Genomic DNA, 16,575 nt, shown 5'->3' with positions numbered 1-16,575 from the left:
AAACTATTTTTAATTCCTATTTATACATACATAGTTATGGCTTTTAGTTTAGATCTATACCAAAACGAATAAAACATAGTTTAGTTTTGTGTATTTGTTTTTTATCCAGGACGACATAAAGTTGTCATGAAAAAATATATTAAAACATTTATAATTTAAAACCAATCAAGTTTCCACATATTATCATAAAAACACAAACATCATTAAGCAACTTTAAGAATCTATATAAAACATTAAAAACGAAAATAAATTTAATAAGTAACATTTGTATGAACAAAAAAAAACACTGACAAATAATTAGTATCACTAAAGTAATTTAATTTTTGTAATAAATAGTGTATGAAATGTTAGTATTATATGGTATTTTAATCAGCACCAAAAATTTAATCACAATCGGTTTTTTTTTTAATTGCAGAATTTGATCCACTTGTATTAATAAATGAAGTTAAATAAACAATAAAACTAAAAATAACAAAAATCTGATTAAATAAAAAAAAAATTAGATGTTATTTGAAATTGAAATAAAAATATTAATTATTGGTTAATAAATTTAAAAAAACATTTAATTTTAATCAAACAACAAAGTTAAAAAAAAAAACGATTAATAAAAAAAAATACTCTTCATTTTAAAATCTTAGTGTAACACTTGCATTCCATATTTAAAAAGTTCAAACATTTTATCAACACTAAATCGCTGAAGGGTGAAATATGTGGGGTATACATTTTTGCGGATTTAAAAATTTCCTTTTAAATTTGTATTGTATTTTTAGGGTGGGTTAAGTGGTTGAAATAGAGCACATGCGATCTTTGATTCCTGTTTTTTTTACACGGATTAGTGTATTATAAGCGCTCTTGTTTATACGTGGGTAGTTAAGGGTCGAAAGATAAATAGCAATCCGTAAAACTTTAGTATTTATTTTTATTAGTGTATTGTTCAACGATTTGTTTTCTACAAGACACTAATGATGCAATATAATTCGATCGAGTAAATTTTCTTTTATTTAAAAAGGACCTCGTTCATTAGAGGCTAGTACCTAATTCATATGGAAAACAAAAAAAAAAGCTGTGCGTATACGTATGTACACGCATGAGATGTTCTATTTCTTCGGTTTAATTGAAAATTGTTTTTGCTATTTGCAAATTTCAACATTCACAATTTAAATTTGTAATACAATAAACACTCTTAACAAAAACATTAGATAAGGCGTGAAATTCTTCATTTCGACTTAACACTTAATTGGAAGTTAAGCGACCGACTTCATCATATAGTTTTCATGTCAGCGAACGCGTGAATCATAAAAATTCACTGTCATGATTATTTCAAATTATAATGAAAAAAATCTATGAGAATGAAAATATTTATGATTCACGTCATATTTATTACTAGTATTTATTACTAGTCATCAGGTAATAATAGATAGAATAAAATATATAAATCGTTCTGTTCACTGCCATTACACCGGCTCACTCACCACTTAAACTGAAAAACAAATTAATAGTGTTTGTTAGTAGAATGTCATATTGACGCTCGCACAAAGCCAAGTGACTCTGATATCATACCTACAATGTTAATCAAAAATCAAATCTCACAACAACTTAATTTAATACCTCGACTTAAGGAAAAGATCGAACAAACAACATAATATTCCATAAAAGGCAATAAAAACAACATTTCTATCAACATGTCTTTTTAAATTATCCACAGTCAACGCTAAACGGAACAGCCCACACGCAAACAATAAACTTGTATTCATAACTAAAACGCCTCGATTTCGCGTCCAACCCGTGATTAGCTACGCCACAAACGGCCCCACAGGCGACGTAATTGGTCTTTAGGACCTGTAAAAAAAATTGACGCAAATTTATTCAACGTCAAAGAGTGGCCGATAAAGTTATAAAATATATGCGGAATTAACAATGGTAGGTCGTAAATTTCAATATTGACTGTGGATAGTGCCGACATTGTTGTGAAGAACGTTCGGTAATGGACGCAAGGAGAGAGGATTTGTTTTTTTTTTTTTATGAAAATAAATGGAATACATTATTAGAATAATTGTTACTGTATTTTGTTGCACTAAAGCACATGAATTTTCTTCAATGAGGTTTTATTATGATCGTAATATATACATATATATTTTTTAACTGTAAGGTTTTTTTTTCAAATGTTTTTTTTGTTTTCAAATAATATATACATTTAAATTTTATTCTGTTGGAAATAAAACAGATCAAATAATATATATATAGTCATAATATTAGAACATTTTAGTAACATAAAATTAGGAGAATATACATTATACATAATATAATATATTAAATAAACATGTATATAATTTTTGCAGCTATTGTAGATGTTTGTGTATCCACGTGCGAACATTGTTTGCTTGTGGCCACGCTTTCGAATTAGTTCAATAAAATTAAATCAGATATATACGACCTTATAAATTAAACTTTAGTTCATTTGTAATGGACGTTTTAGTGTTAAACCTTATAGTGATAAAGATGTCGGACTTTATACGGCATTTTGTATAAATAATCAATTTTTTAAGGTTAAAACTAACGTTGTCACAACTATTAAATTTCAATCACAGCAAATGACCTTTTGACTAAATAAAGATTTAATAACTTATATATGTAAAAGTTGTAAGTTAATTGTATTAAGTGCTTGTAGTATTTTTTATTGGAGATACCAAATATATACTAAATTAAATAGCACCACTATAAAATTATACCTAAAAATGCGCGTGCAATTAATTTAAGAATTATTGAATTATTTTTAATTTAAATATTATTTGTAATAAAAAATGCTGGCCTAATGGCATAAGAGAGTCATGCCTTTGCCTTTGCGGAATACGAGTCGGTCTTGACCCCATTAGCGTCAATTGTTATTTTACGTCAAAACTTTGAATTTCCGTTAAACATGCTTAGTCTACCACCCACATTTTAAATAAAATCAATAAATTTTGTAGACATTTACGACAAATTTCCTATTCTTGACGATTTCATAACAAAGACATAAATAAGTCATTATAAAACGCAATATTTCTAATTAAGGTGAAACTGTAACCCCAATTTTTATGAGCCTAATAAAATAGCAAATTGATCGTAATTTTTTTATTCCAAATCGTATGTAGCATATGTTACCGAACAAGTGTGTTTGAAAGATACATAAATTAGTTCAGGAGGTGCATTTCATTAAACACACATTTACATATTTCGAAACGAATTCGTAGCCGAATTTGCGTTTGATTGTACAATAATTAATTGCTGAGTTTAAAATCTGTTTTAATTAAATAACAATACGTTTATTCACTTATAATATGAAGAAACATCTTAAAATTAGAACGATTTATTAATCTTATATATAAAAATAAGTGTCATTTTTCGTTGTCACTTTATAACTCAAGAACGGGCTCATCTATCCAAACCAAATTTTCAGGGTTTGTTCGGACTATTTAGTAGATGGTTTATGTGAAGTTTGCACAAAATCGGTTGAGTGGTTCTACATTTATCACATTTTTTGTAACAAATGATTTCAATAAATGGCGGGTCATTTTGTTAATGGAGATTTTTTAGACGGGGAATTGTCTGTCAAATTAAAAGTAAGTATCAATTAAAAATGAGTACACTCATCTTAAATACTAGTAATACGTCTTAATTCAATTTATTATTTCCAAATAACCCATGGCATAGCATTAAATACTGGCATGTAACACATTTCTTATTTTAAAAATGATTGAGCTGTCATTAGACATAATATAAAAATATGTTAGAACATCGATTCATTTCTTAAAAAAATATATTACTTAATTGCTATTTAAAAACTAAAATCATATAAATATTTATTTACGTTTGTCGATTTAAAAGTAGCGTGTACTTTCAATTTTTAAATTTTACTCGGTTTTTTAGTACGCTGTCGGTGTTTCATGTAGTTGCAGGCTTTATTTGAATTAAATTGTCAAACGCATTTACACAAACGGTAAGTTTTGAACTGTTGAAGTGATTACATGTAAGTGTGTTTCATAATTTGAAAAAAAACATATTGCTGTGTATTTTATCATTTTGTAATGGATTATTTTATTGACATTTTTTTTATACATTGACAACGAATGCAGTTATATAGGTACAGGGTGAAATTTTGTTGGCTGTTTTCCCGCAAAGAATTGATTTAGTAGTCAATACCTACTCCTTTTGTATTTTTATTTTTACGCGAAACTGAATCGATATCTTGCGGGAAAATAACCACCAATATTTCATCCCGTATATTTCCAGACACACATGTATAAATACTGATACACCACTATTAATGTAGCAATTTGTTTTCAATTTCATTTTTTTTTTTGTATATGATGGATGAAGGATCAATGCCACGAGCCAGACGAGCAAATATAGGTCGACGAACGCGTAATACAAATTATGTGACATCACAAAGACGATCACAGACTGCAGATGAACGCACACAAGCTAATGCATCGCAGCGTGAACGTAGTGCACGAAATAGATCTGCTGACCCTGTACCTGTACTGAATCTTCCACGGGGATCACGAATACGTCGTGCTACTTTGACTGAAAAGACGTGTGCTGCTTTTAATTACAACAGTCAGATTGATTATAGTATGTACGGATACATTGGAATGATGGACGTAATATGTCCACATTGTGATGCGGCAAAATTTTCAGGTGAAACGCCCGGCATGTGTTGTGCTGATGACAAAGTTAGATTGCCAGCATTAGAAATTCCACCCAAACCATTATATTCGTTAATATTTGGGACATCTCAAACATCGAAGCATTTTTTGAGTCATATTCAACAATATAATTCGGCATTTCAAATGACTTCTTTTAGTGCTACTAAAATTATTAGAGATAATTTCATGCCGACGTTTAAGGTAAATACTTCAACTGGATTGTCCCATATTTATATCAATCTTAATTCATTGGAACCGGCTGGTATGCCACCGCACTGCTTAAATCTGAAAGTTGGTTCTTTAATTATATTATTGCGAAATATTAATCCACCAAAACTGTGTAATGGCACCAGATTGACAGTGAAAAAGTTATTGCCAAATTTGATCGAAGCTACGATCTTAACTGGTAAATCTAAAGGTGAAGTTTGTTTGATACCGCGTATCCCTATGATTCAAACTGATATGCCATTCGAGTTCAAACGATTACAAGCTCCTGTTCGTTTATAATTTGCGATGTCCATCAACAAGGCCCAAGGGCAAACGCTTCACGTTTGCGGTGTGAATTTGGAAGAATCATGTTTTTCACACGGCCAACTTTATGTTGCCTGTTCCAGAGTCGGTACCAGTCCAGTCGTTTGTTTATCCAAATGTTTTGAATTAATTTTTTAAATAGCTAGCAATTAAGTAAATTTTTTTTTTAAGAAATGAATCAATTTTCTATCTAATTGTTGTATTATAACACTTTATACGTAGCGAAGCACGTACCGGGCCGCTAGTGTAAATATATAGTTAAGGAATATTTTTATTTTATACTTTGAACATGCCCGAAGATTTTTTTCAGTTCTATTAACCCGGAGTCTTACTAAAAAACGCTTTTCATTAACATCGATTATAATTATTTACAATCCTTCTTCTTTCCAAGAAGTAAATTTTACAAATATATTTGGAATCGTCAAAATTTCAACTTTACCGCCATTTTGAAAAACAGTCTCCAGCGAGAAAATGCCATAAGAAACTTGCATAGTTGTTATTTTAATGTGAACCGGATTTACAGTGAGATTAGTATTTACAATTGATGTTATTGACAAGCTTTGGAATTCGATGCTTCAATCCAAGCATCTCTCTCAAAGAGGTAGTCTTTTAATATATATATAAAATTTATTGTTAATTTGTGTCGTAATTCTTTTGTTATTTGGTAAATATTCGTATACCGTTGCCCAAAAACATTCTTTCTAGCATTTTTTTTTGTTATTGTTATTAATAGTATACCAATTTATAGGAATATTTTTGTATTCCGTATAAATAAATAATATTAAAAAAAAAATTTTTTTTAACGAATTTTAAAATCTCCATAGGACGGCAATTTAACTATCTCTTCAAAACGTTTAAAACCTTAACTAACTTGATATAAAGTTTATATGTATGAGTGGTTAGGTTTCGGAACGACATAAATCATACTAGACATATACATATTATATATACAATGAGGGATTTAAGAATTAGACAATATGAAAAACACCAGTGAAAATTTTTATCAATTACTATTTTTAACATACCCAGACACGGATATTTTTTAAAAATTTACCTAGGTTTAGGGTTGGCCTAATTGATAAGACCAAGTATATTGCATATAAAATTAGATTACTTTTTATATTTATGGAAAGGGAATAATCGATTTATATACTACGTTTTTAAAGAAGCTATTTATTATTAATTTAATCAAACTACGAGTGTACAGACTGTTTCAATTGTCGTGTGAGTTACCACGTGTTCGTAAACACGCACATTTGATATAAATTTAACATTATGCAAATCACTACAGACAAAACAAATGTTATTTACCACAAAACACTTGATCCATTCAAAATTTTGTTATTCAATATGGACGATATGATTCCTTCGACAAACAATATAATTAATTTATCTGCTTCCAACTGGTTCATCTTTAACTTTATTTAACTTAGATTCACAGATTAGTCTTGTATAATACATATCCTTTATCAATAAATATGTTAATAACACAAAAAGTTTTTTCAAACAAACAGACGTCCTTTCAGAATAGTATTGATATAATACGTAAGTGCCTTAAATATATTATGTTATATAATAGAATATACCTATAGGTATATATTAATTTATATTTAGGGTTTTTATTGATTATAAGTCCAAAGGCAGTTCCGACGCTATAATTTGATAAGCATATATTTCAATGCCCGTGAATTTTTATTTAATTGAACGTCAAAATCTAGACAAAAAAAACCTTTTTTTTATTCAATGAAATTTTTGTATAATGGGTAACAACTTCGATTTACTTGTACCAGAATATTGATCCTTATATCATATAACTGCATATTTATTTGAAGCATTTTCCTACAGCAATAAAGACAATAAAGTAAAGTAAGATTGTAAATAAATGACAAAAAAACATACGGTAAAACGAATTAGCGACGGATATAATGACAACTGCGTGCCGGCGTAGAAAAGTACGCACAAGAGATCACTTGACGCGATATTGATCGCTTTATAATATTCGCTTATATCACTCTAAGCACCGGTTTAGAGCCGAGACAGTTCAGTTGTCAGAACACTTAAATCTTAAGTAAAGACTGCGACTTCAAAACCGGACCATCACTGACTTTTTAAGCGCTTAATTTGTATATTTAATTAATCCCCTGCTCGGCGAAAGAAAACATCATAGCAAACATTTTTGTCGAATGAAAATGTAATAAATACGTGTCCACCAGCCTGCGTTGGAGAAGCGTGGTGGCAAAGCTCCATCTGTCCTTATTAAACCTAAAGCAAGCTTAAGTTAAACAATGGACATATTAAACAGGATATTGCGTTTAAATTAATAAGCTAATTTAATTATAAACACTTGTCCTCATAAAACCAACGTCTCACGTAAACCCTCATTCTTACAAAAAAAAAATCCTATCTCATAAAAAAATTCTCGTGCGAGATATATGAACACCTTGATGTATTAACGAAGACAAAGTAATACATTCGTATATATTACAAACATAGTAATTTTACGTAAGGAAACGGGCGGAGATATCTATATGTACCTTCTTATTAAATAATCTGTACTAATATTATAAATGCCAAAATAACTCTGTCTGTTACATCTTCACAGTTTAACCGCTCAAACGATTTAGGTAAAAAATGGTGCGAAGATAGTTTGAGTCCATGGGAAGGACATACGCTACTTTCTTTGAAATTCCCTCGAGGAGGTAAAATTGGGGGTCGCGGTTTATGTTCTATGTATAGTTTTATATATTTCGCGCGAATAAAGCCGCAGGTTCAGCAAGTATTATATACTAAAACCTTCTCCAAAAGCACTGCATTTTCTCATATAAATTTAGGTGGTACATTACTACTTAAAAGCCATATGGCGAAGTGAAGTTGAGTGTTATACGTCAAATGTATCCGAAATCTCCAACACTTATTAGGGTAAGGTACATTTGTCCCGTTGACAACTATCATTTGTATAATGTTCAGGGGCGCATGGTCTATTTTTATTTATGTTAATAAATCATTATAATTATCCATAGTTTTGTTTACGTTAAATAATATTATAGAAGTATATAAAATAATTAATCAAGTGCAATAATTGTAGCAGATATATAATGTATTTAAAAAAATAGTTTTTGATGTACATATGTCTGGATCTGCATTATCTGTAAATTATTAAACAATTTTTTTTTAGAAATATCACAAAAATGATTTTCAAGATGAAAGTGATTTTAAAAATAGAATCAAACACGAAATCGTACACAAATGGCCGAGTGGGCAAATCACGTGGATTCATAGGAAGCAACGATTGCAGGTTCAAAATCGAACACAACAAGTTGTACACAATCTCTCAGACTGCACATTGCACAAAAAGCCTTCTAATGGGAGAGGACTTCTTTAAACATCTGTACTAATATTATAAATACGAAAGTAACACTCTATATCTGTCTCTGTTGCTCAATCACTGAACTGAACTACTTACTGAACGAAATTGGATGAATTTTGGTACGAAGCAAACTTGAACCCAAAGTAAGGACTTTCTATGTCTAACACTTGACACAACCAACTCCTAAATGGCAAGCAAAGACGCGAATAACTATTAGTTATTAATAAAGGAATATTTGTTTCACAATAATAAATAAAATTACTGTTAGAATGCATTTAGCGATAATGTGTCATCCTTTGTCCGTTACAACCTTTATAGGAAACCAACCGTGAAATACTCAGAAATAGGAACTGCATTCATCATGATATTATTTATTGTCTTATTACAACGGAATAAAGCTGTTTTTCTAACATTCCAATATGAGTCACTGGAGAAAATGGGTATTAATGACTTGGTTATTTAATATTTAATGCTTGGACTAGCGACTTGTTTTTCAATGTTGCTTACAAAAAAAAACACGAATAATGATTATTTTCTTGTTGTTTAAAATGCAATTGAGTTTATTACACACAGAGATAATCATGAAATCTCAGAAACTATAACACCGAGAAATTTGAAATTTGGCAGGTTCAGACATTTGCTAAGAACGGATTTTACGAAACTCGGTTGGAGTTTAAGACGGTAAAACGGAGGTTGGAAGTTTGTGTTTTATAAATTTCGCGCAGGGAAAGTCACAGGTTCAGCTAGTCATAGTAATAAATATAATCATAATCATAATTGAAAAGTTATTCTTCGTAAATAGCCCGCTGGTATCCCACTGCTGGGCAGTGTTTAAAATACATAAATTATAACAAAATTGCGACCCATTATATCACGACTTAAGATCAAGTAAACGATTTGTGATTAAATGTAGAAAATGTTTTTCCTGGTCCTTAAAAGCAAAATGCATTTCAATGCAACCGTGCAATGTATTTTAATTAACTTGTATTAATTAGTAGTAAGTTCGTTATATATTTTCTTCTAGAAGACCTCATTTAATTGACTTAGGAACCCAATAAACCAATAGCGTAAAAAGTTAACAGTAAAATATATTGATCAGAAATAATGTCCAAAATTCAGTCACTGTTACAAGAGAGGAGGTTGTATTTTTTAGGTTATAGGTAGAACGAGCAAATACGACCACCTGAAAATAAGTGATCACCACTGCCACCACACTACCGTACAAATATACTACAGTAACTCAATACATTCTCCGCCTTTTATGAACCAATGAAAGACGGCATTTTTTCTCTACAATACATTTTAAACAACAGACGCCGAGTATTCGTTAATTCGACGTAGATTAATGCAAACGACACCTTCTCATACACGGCACAAGACATACATCTTACTTTACATTTGAAAATAAATATACATTCAATACTAAGCCGTATACGGTTGAATTAAGGTGCTAATTATATAACCAAAAGTGTAGAAATATATTTGTATAGAACAAATGCTGATGTACTCGAATTGACAGAAGATTTTGTTTGTTCGGAGGGTGAAAATATTCTGTATGCCGATATTTTTCTTGGCTAATGTCACGTCTACAGTTTAAGCTTCGTGTTTAAATACATTTAAGATCATTAGAATAATCATTCATCCTTGTATAATAACTGGGGTTCGGGCAATTATTTCCAATTATCTTTTCATACAATCTTCTGGTTCTAAACAAAATTTTTTTTCAAATGTCTTGGATATATCGTTACTTTGAATTGATTATTTTATACAAAATTAATTGTTTATTAAGGTTATAAAAAACAGTTTGTATTAATCAAAATCAAATAATGAAAGTAATTACAAATTATCCTCTACGGTATATATATTTTTAGAATGCGGATCGGCCACTTAATAAATAAACATACAAACGCTTATTTCATTATGTTGAGGTCTGCCATTGTATTTTATACTTAGGGACGAGATGACCGAGTGGTTAGAACGCGTGCAGATTTTAACCTGAATTTCCATGTACTTAATTTGTATTGATAATTCATCTCGTTTTCTGTGGTGAAGGAAACTATTTAAGCACATTTAAGCAACGTGCTGGCATAAACTTTTCCTAAGCCTTTTCCTCAAATAAAGAGGAGGACTTTGCCCAACACAGGGGCGATTCCAGGTTGCTTTAATTTTTTTTCAGTGTATTTTATCAAATATCTACAGACATTACAGAAAATACAATCTTCATTCTTCATTCCTTCTTATTCCATCTGCTAGTCTGAAATTAATGCTTTTTAGGGATAACATTTATGGTAGGTCAGTTGCTACGGTTTACGATTGCGGATATGGGTGATTACAAAGCTTGGTTAGAATACGTAAATCTTAAAGAAAGAATTATGGTTCGAATCCGGATAGGCACCATTTTCATGTGGTTAATTTGTGTTAATCATTTATGTCATGGTCGCTGGTGAAAATAGCGATATTTAGTATTATTGTCCGGGATTGAAGAGTGAGCCAGTGTAACAACGGGCACAAGGGGCATAACATATAAGTTTCCAAGGCTGGCACATTGCTGATGTATCTTACCACTTACCATCAGGTGGCCTGTATGCCTGAGCCCAACCACCTACCACCTACCTTCATTATAAAAAAAAATCTTTTTTAATGCTGCACGTTAAATCTTTAGTCAAATCGACAGTGCGAAGTCTCCAAGTAACATTTTAACTACACTGAAGATGCTTACTAAAGTACTGAGTTGTGGTATACATATTATATCGAAACATAGTATTAGACCGGTGTGGATATATATATCTATTTTATACTCAGAATTCCAAATTCAAATTATATCCGATATATATTTTTTCTTATATGTCGCTATTTGTATGACCATGGTAAAATCTTTTTCGAATAGTTAAAAAGACTATATATCACTGCTTATATATTACAAAAATAAAAAAAAACAAAATCTATACAATTTATTATACAAACATATAAACAACGAAGCTTCCCATAAGAAGGGTAATTGTATCCATGATTGGCATCTACACGTGTGCTGTCCGGCAGCGTCTATGCGGGTTAGGTGCGGACTCCCTACGACAATTTGCAGTTTATTTAACTACCTACACAATATTCAATTAATTTGTATTAGAAACAGTTTTTATTTGTGTCTTAATACAAAAAGTTAATGTTCATAAAAAATAAAACTAAAAGAAAATATCGTAATTGCACAACTTTAATGACTTCAAAATAGCGTAATCGTTCGTAAACTAGTACCGAGTTATAGAAGTAGTGAGTTCGATTTTGGACAAGTACTAGTATTAGTTTAGGCCAATGATGTATATGCCGCAATCCTGTTATTAAAGCCTATATGAATTTATTTGAAAGTTTATGTTAATGATAACTCAGACTATTAATACGTTATCAAAACGATTATCACAGTAACAAGTCCGTACTTTTTAAGGGGAAGTGTTTTATTATTGCTTTTATCTTTCAGAATCTACAATTTTTTTCCCTTCCATTTCGTAGCTCGTCATTTATATCGCAACTGCTAACAATTAATTTAATTAAACCGTATCGCGTTGGGGCGCTGTTTTTGATGTAATCATTTATTACCTTACAGGTTTCCGCGTTAGGTGCTTAATGTAGTGTGAATCGAAATTAAAATGAGAAATGGAACCGAAGTGAAAATGTCATATTCCTTTCAATTAACGTTTCACGTTTACCCGATATTCGACTTAGATCGATCGTGAAATGTCAGAATTTATTATGTGACATTGATAAGACTAATAATTGAATATTTAATGGATATACGTGTCAAAATTGCGTATCAATATAAGTTGACTTACAACATTTTGTTATTGAAGTGACAAATTTATTTCTTTAAGAATGAATTTGGTGCCTCGCAATCATAGGGGTACAATTATTTGTTCCAAGATTTGTTGTTAAATATAAAAGAATAAGGAACTTCGACACACTAAATCTGCCCCGTTGTTCCGTCCACATTATTTTCTCCTCTCTCAATCCCGTTAATTATGTGTCCAAGGTTTTTTCAAAAAAATCTCTTATTTGATGATACGATGATGTCGTCCAAACCTATTTCAGCTAGGGAGATTTTTTTATGGTATCGGTTGACGGGCGTTCGTAAGCACCTGATGGTAAGTGTTCAAACCCGTGTTTTCCTGCACCGAGCACGAGATGAATTATAAACACAAATTAAGTACATAAAAATTTAGTGGTGCTTGCCTGGGTTTGAACCCGTAATCATCGGTTAAGATCATCGTTCTAACCACTGGGCCATCTCGGCTAAAGCCTACACCACAAAATCGCCAAGACAGGTACGATTATTTACTAATTCAATTGATATCAATTATAAATATGAAATATACTAATAGATAATAAAATTTATATTTTTCCGACGCATCCTGTCGATGTTCACATGATTACGTTAATAAAACCGAATCACGCAATAAAAATAATCACGATCGAATTTTATGATCAAAAACGGTCAAAAAACTTGATGATTATTTTATGAGCAACCGTGACCTTACGAAGGGTGAAACTAAAGAACCGCAAAACCGTTTTTCACCCAATTACCTTGTATATTTACCGTTATTATTTTTAAAATAGCCTAATGTAGCGTCATTGCTTTAATTATATAACGTGTTTTAAAAATCGAATATATTCTTTATTCAAATATATTTGATCGTCGTTTATATTGTGTAGTATTAGATTAAATTGGAGGCGACCACCAATTTGAAATTTACAACAGTAGTACTTGTTGACTTCCAGGCAGGATATATTACATACAATAGAATTGTAATTAACAAACATCCTCATAGATTTCGAAATAGTGTAACTACTGTGTTTCTTGCCGGTTCTTCTCGGTAGAATCTACATTCCGAACCAGTGGTACTCGTAGCTTCAATTAATAGCTTGTTAAATGACGATTCAAAAGTGCCTGTAAAAGCCTATTTAAATAAAATAAGTATATTTTGATTTAGATTTTTAAGTTACTCTTAACAATTAATGTTATTTAAATATAATTAAATTATCCTTTCGTTTATTTCCATACAGAACGTATTATAAATTAAATTGTTTACAAATGTATTATTAATTAAATCCTTTGTATTTATTTTGAACAAAAAAATAATAAAATCAACTTCCAAACCAGTAGTAGTTTAAAGAAAATCTACATTTAAAACTACGTCAGGTTAGCTATTACAAATTTTGATATCGAGTAACAAAATATACAAACTTTCATCTGTACTAATATTATAAACTAGCTGTTCCCGCGACTTCGTGCTCGTTTGAATTTAATAGAAAAGCGTGACTTTATTATTATTTTACATATAATTCTAAAATAAAAGTAGCCTAAGTTACTATCTGCCAGTGAAAGTCCCGTCAAAATCGGTTCAGCTGTTCCAGAGATTAGCCGGAACAAACAGACAGACAAAAATTGTAAAAAATGTTATTTTTGTATATGTACCGTATATACATACATATGCATTTAGTAAAACGCGGTTATTTTAATATTACAAACAGACACTGCAATTTTATTATTTGTATAGATGAGAAAGTAAGTCTGTCCGTCTGCCTGTCGCTCTTTCATGGCCAAACCAAACCACCGAATTTGATGAAATTTGTTTTGAAACAAGCTTGAACTCCAAGGAAGGACATAGACTTGTATGCCTAGCACCTGACAACCGACCTCTAAAACCCGAGTGAAGCCGCTAGCGACAACTGTAAAATTAACTTTATCCTACAACTTAACAGTTGTAAATTTTACAGCCCCTTAAATATGTAAACTTAGTATGAGATTACATTAAACGTCCTGATGCGTTTTCAGTTTAATACGCCTCAATCTGTTGCAAAATAACGTGACAAGCTCCCTTGTAGGCCGATGCTAATTTAGGATTACCAGTTTTTTATGATCGAAGTCTTTTGCACAGAATTACGACAGCAAATTGCAAGATTTATCGGATTGTTTCATCTTCTAGGCGGATTACGAATGCCCTCATCTTGTTTACGATCATCGCAAGGACTAAAAGCACGTTTTATAGTTGCCTTAATTTTACGACGCCTGATTAGTTGCGGGATTCATTTGTTTTAGTTACCTACACATATGTACAGTTGTTGACAGAATTAATAACAAGATATTGTATGTATTTAAGCTAATTGCGAAACTGAAATCAAAGATATTATGATTGTTTCTTTCCTTTTGTCTTTGGGACTTACAATATTATTTTTTTTAAATAATAGTAGCTTTGCCTATTTTATAATTTCAATTGGGCTTAATGGTTGTGCTAGGATTTGACGACCTCCGTGGTCGAGTAGTGTGTACACCGGTTTTCATGGTTACGTCACTCCGAGGTCCCGGGTTCGATTCCTGGCCAAGTCGATGTAGAAAAAGTTCATTAGTTTTCTATATTGTCTTGGGTCTGGGTGTATGTGGTACCGTCGTTACTTCTGATTTTCCATAACACAAGTACTTTAGCTACTAACATTGGGATCAGAGTAATGTATGTGATGTTGTCCAATATTTATTTATTTATTTAGGATTTATAATCGCCAAAGAGGTCAGGATCTAACCTGAGACTTTTTAGATCGCTAGGCCGTATACCATTGCCCTATTGAGGGTTTACTTATATGCTTTCGTATAAGTGCTTTGTACCACAATTATTGTTATTATATGTTAAGATGTCTTTACAAGTCTTTACAACACATAAATTAACAAAGTACCTTATATTACGACTGCATCGTATTGCAGCGCTTATATTTGAAAAAAGAACAAATTCCATTCTCTAAAAAAAATATATTTTATATCTTAAATCAACGATTAGTAAAAATAAAAAGAAAATTGCTATCAAATACAAAAAAACTTTAAAGAATACTCATTTCCGAGCTCGTAATAAGGCAGCATTTCCTTTTTTTCCGTTGTGGCTAAAATGGAACAGTAAAATTAAACCCCGGTCTAGATCTGACGACTCATCAGGGAGACAATAACGCATTTCAGATTTTACAGCGGAAAATTTGCATGAAATTCATCTGGGGAGGATTTACGAGTGAGTGTAATTTCGAGTCCTCTTCACTAGCATATGCATGTTTAAATTTCTAACTATGTATATAAGTGAAGATTTGTATCGTGTTACGGAACGGGTAATATTTAATTGGTATGAAATATTAAACAATATTTTTCAAATAAAATTTATAAAATATTTTGTACATAAGAGATAATTTCGTAGTTATAATAATATGACTATATCATTTTAACCAAAGTCTTACTCATAAACATAACATAATAAAAACATAATCAGCCTGTAAATTTCCCACTGCTGGGCTAAGGCCTCCTCTCCCGTTGAGGAGAAGGTATGGAGCATATTCCACCACGCTGTTCCAATGCGGGTTGGTGGAATACACATGTGGCAGAATTTCGTTGAAATTAGACACATGCAGGTTTCCTCACGATGTTTTCCTTCACCGCCGAGCACGAGATGAATTATAAACACAAATTAAGCACATGAAAATTCAGTGGTGCCTGCCTGGGTTTGAACCCGAAATCATCGGTTAATATGCACGCGTTCTAACCACTGGGCCATCTCGGCTCTTACTCAACATAATCAATTAGAAGAAAAAAAAATTTATATCAAAAATACACTGTCTCTTATATTTTAAAGCTAAGTTGATTCCAAAATCATCTAAATACAATTAAATAATAAAAATTAATCGTTAATGAGAATTTAATTTAATATTTTTTTTAAAAATGTAACTAATTATAAATATATATGTATTTGTCTATTCATTTATTTCAAATATATTGATTTCATCATAACGTATTTATATATTATGTTTATGTATATACGGAAGGGTAGGGTTCCTTTTTTTCTTTCCTCTACCTTAAGGTTGGAAGAGATCACTGTTTTAAATATAAGGTCGACTCTACAATAAATAGTAATTTAATTTTAATTTTTGATTTAATGTTTTAATATTAATTTAGTTTTATTAGTATTAAAAAACCTG

General features: G+C 30.9%; 1 protein-coding gene across 1 annotated transcript in view; it reads right to left on the bottom strand.

Annotated features, from left to right (window-relative positions):
- LOC113401615 (uncharacterized) overlaps positions 1-15,812 on the bottom strand; it is a 252,847-nt gene extending 237,035 nt beyond the window's left edge. The window contains exon 1 of the mRNA XM_064217974.1: positions 15,782-15,812. The gene's annotated coding sequence lies outside the window, so the exon portion shown is untranslated. The remainder of the gene's footprint in view (positions 1-15,781) is intronic.
- Positions 15,813-16,575: the final 763 nt, after the last annotated feature.

The sequence above is a fragment of the Vanessa tameamea genome, chromosome 20 (genome assembly GCF_037043105.1).
Source record: "Vanessa tameamea isolate UH-Manoa-2023 chromosome 20, ilVanTame1 primary haplotype, whole genome shotgun sequence".
In the NCBI taxonomy this organism is placed as follows: domain Eukaryota; kingdom Metazoa; phylum Arthropoda; class Insecta; order Lepidoptera; family Nymphalidae; genus Vanessa; species Vanessa tameamea.
The sequence above is the reverse complement of the archived record's forward strand: the minus strand, read 5'-3'. Positions and strand labels throughout refer to the sequence as shown.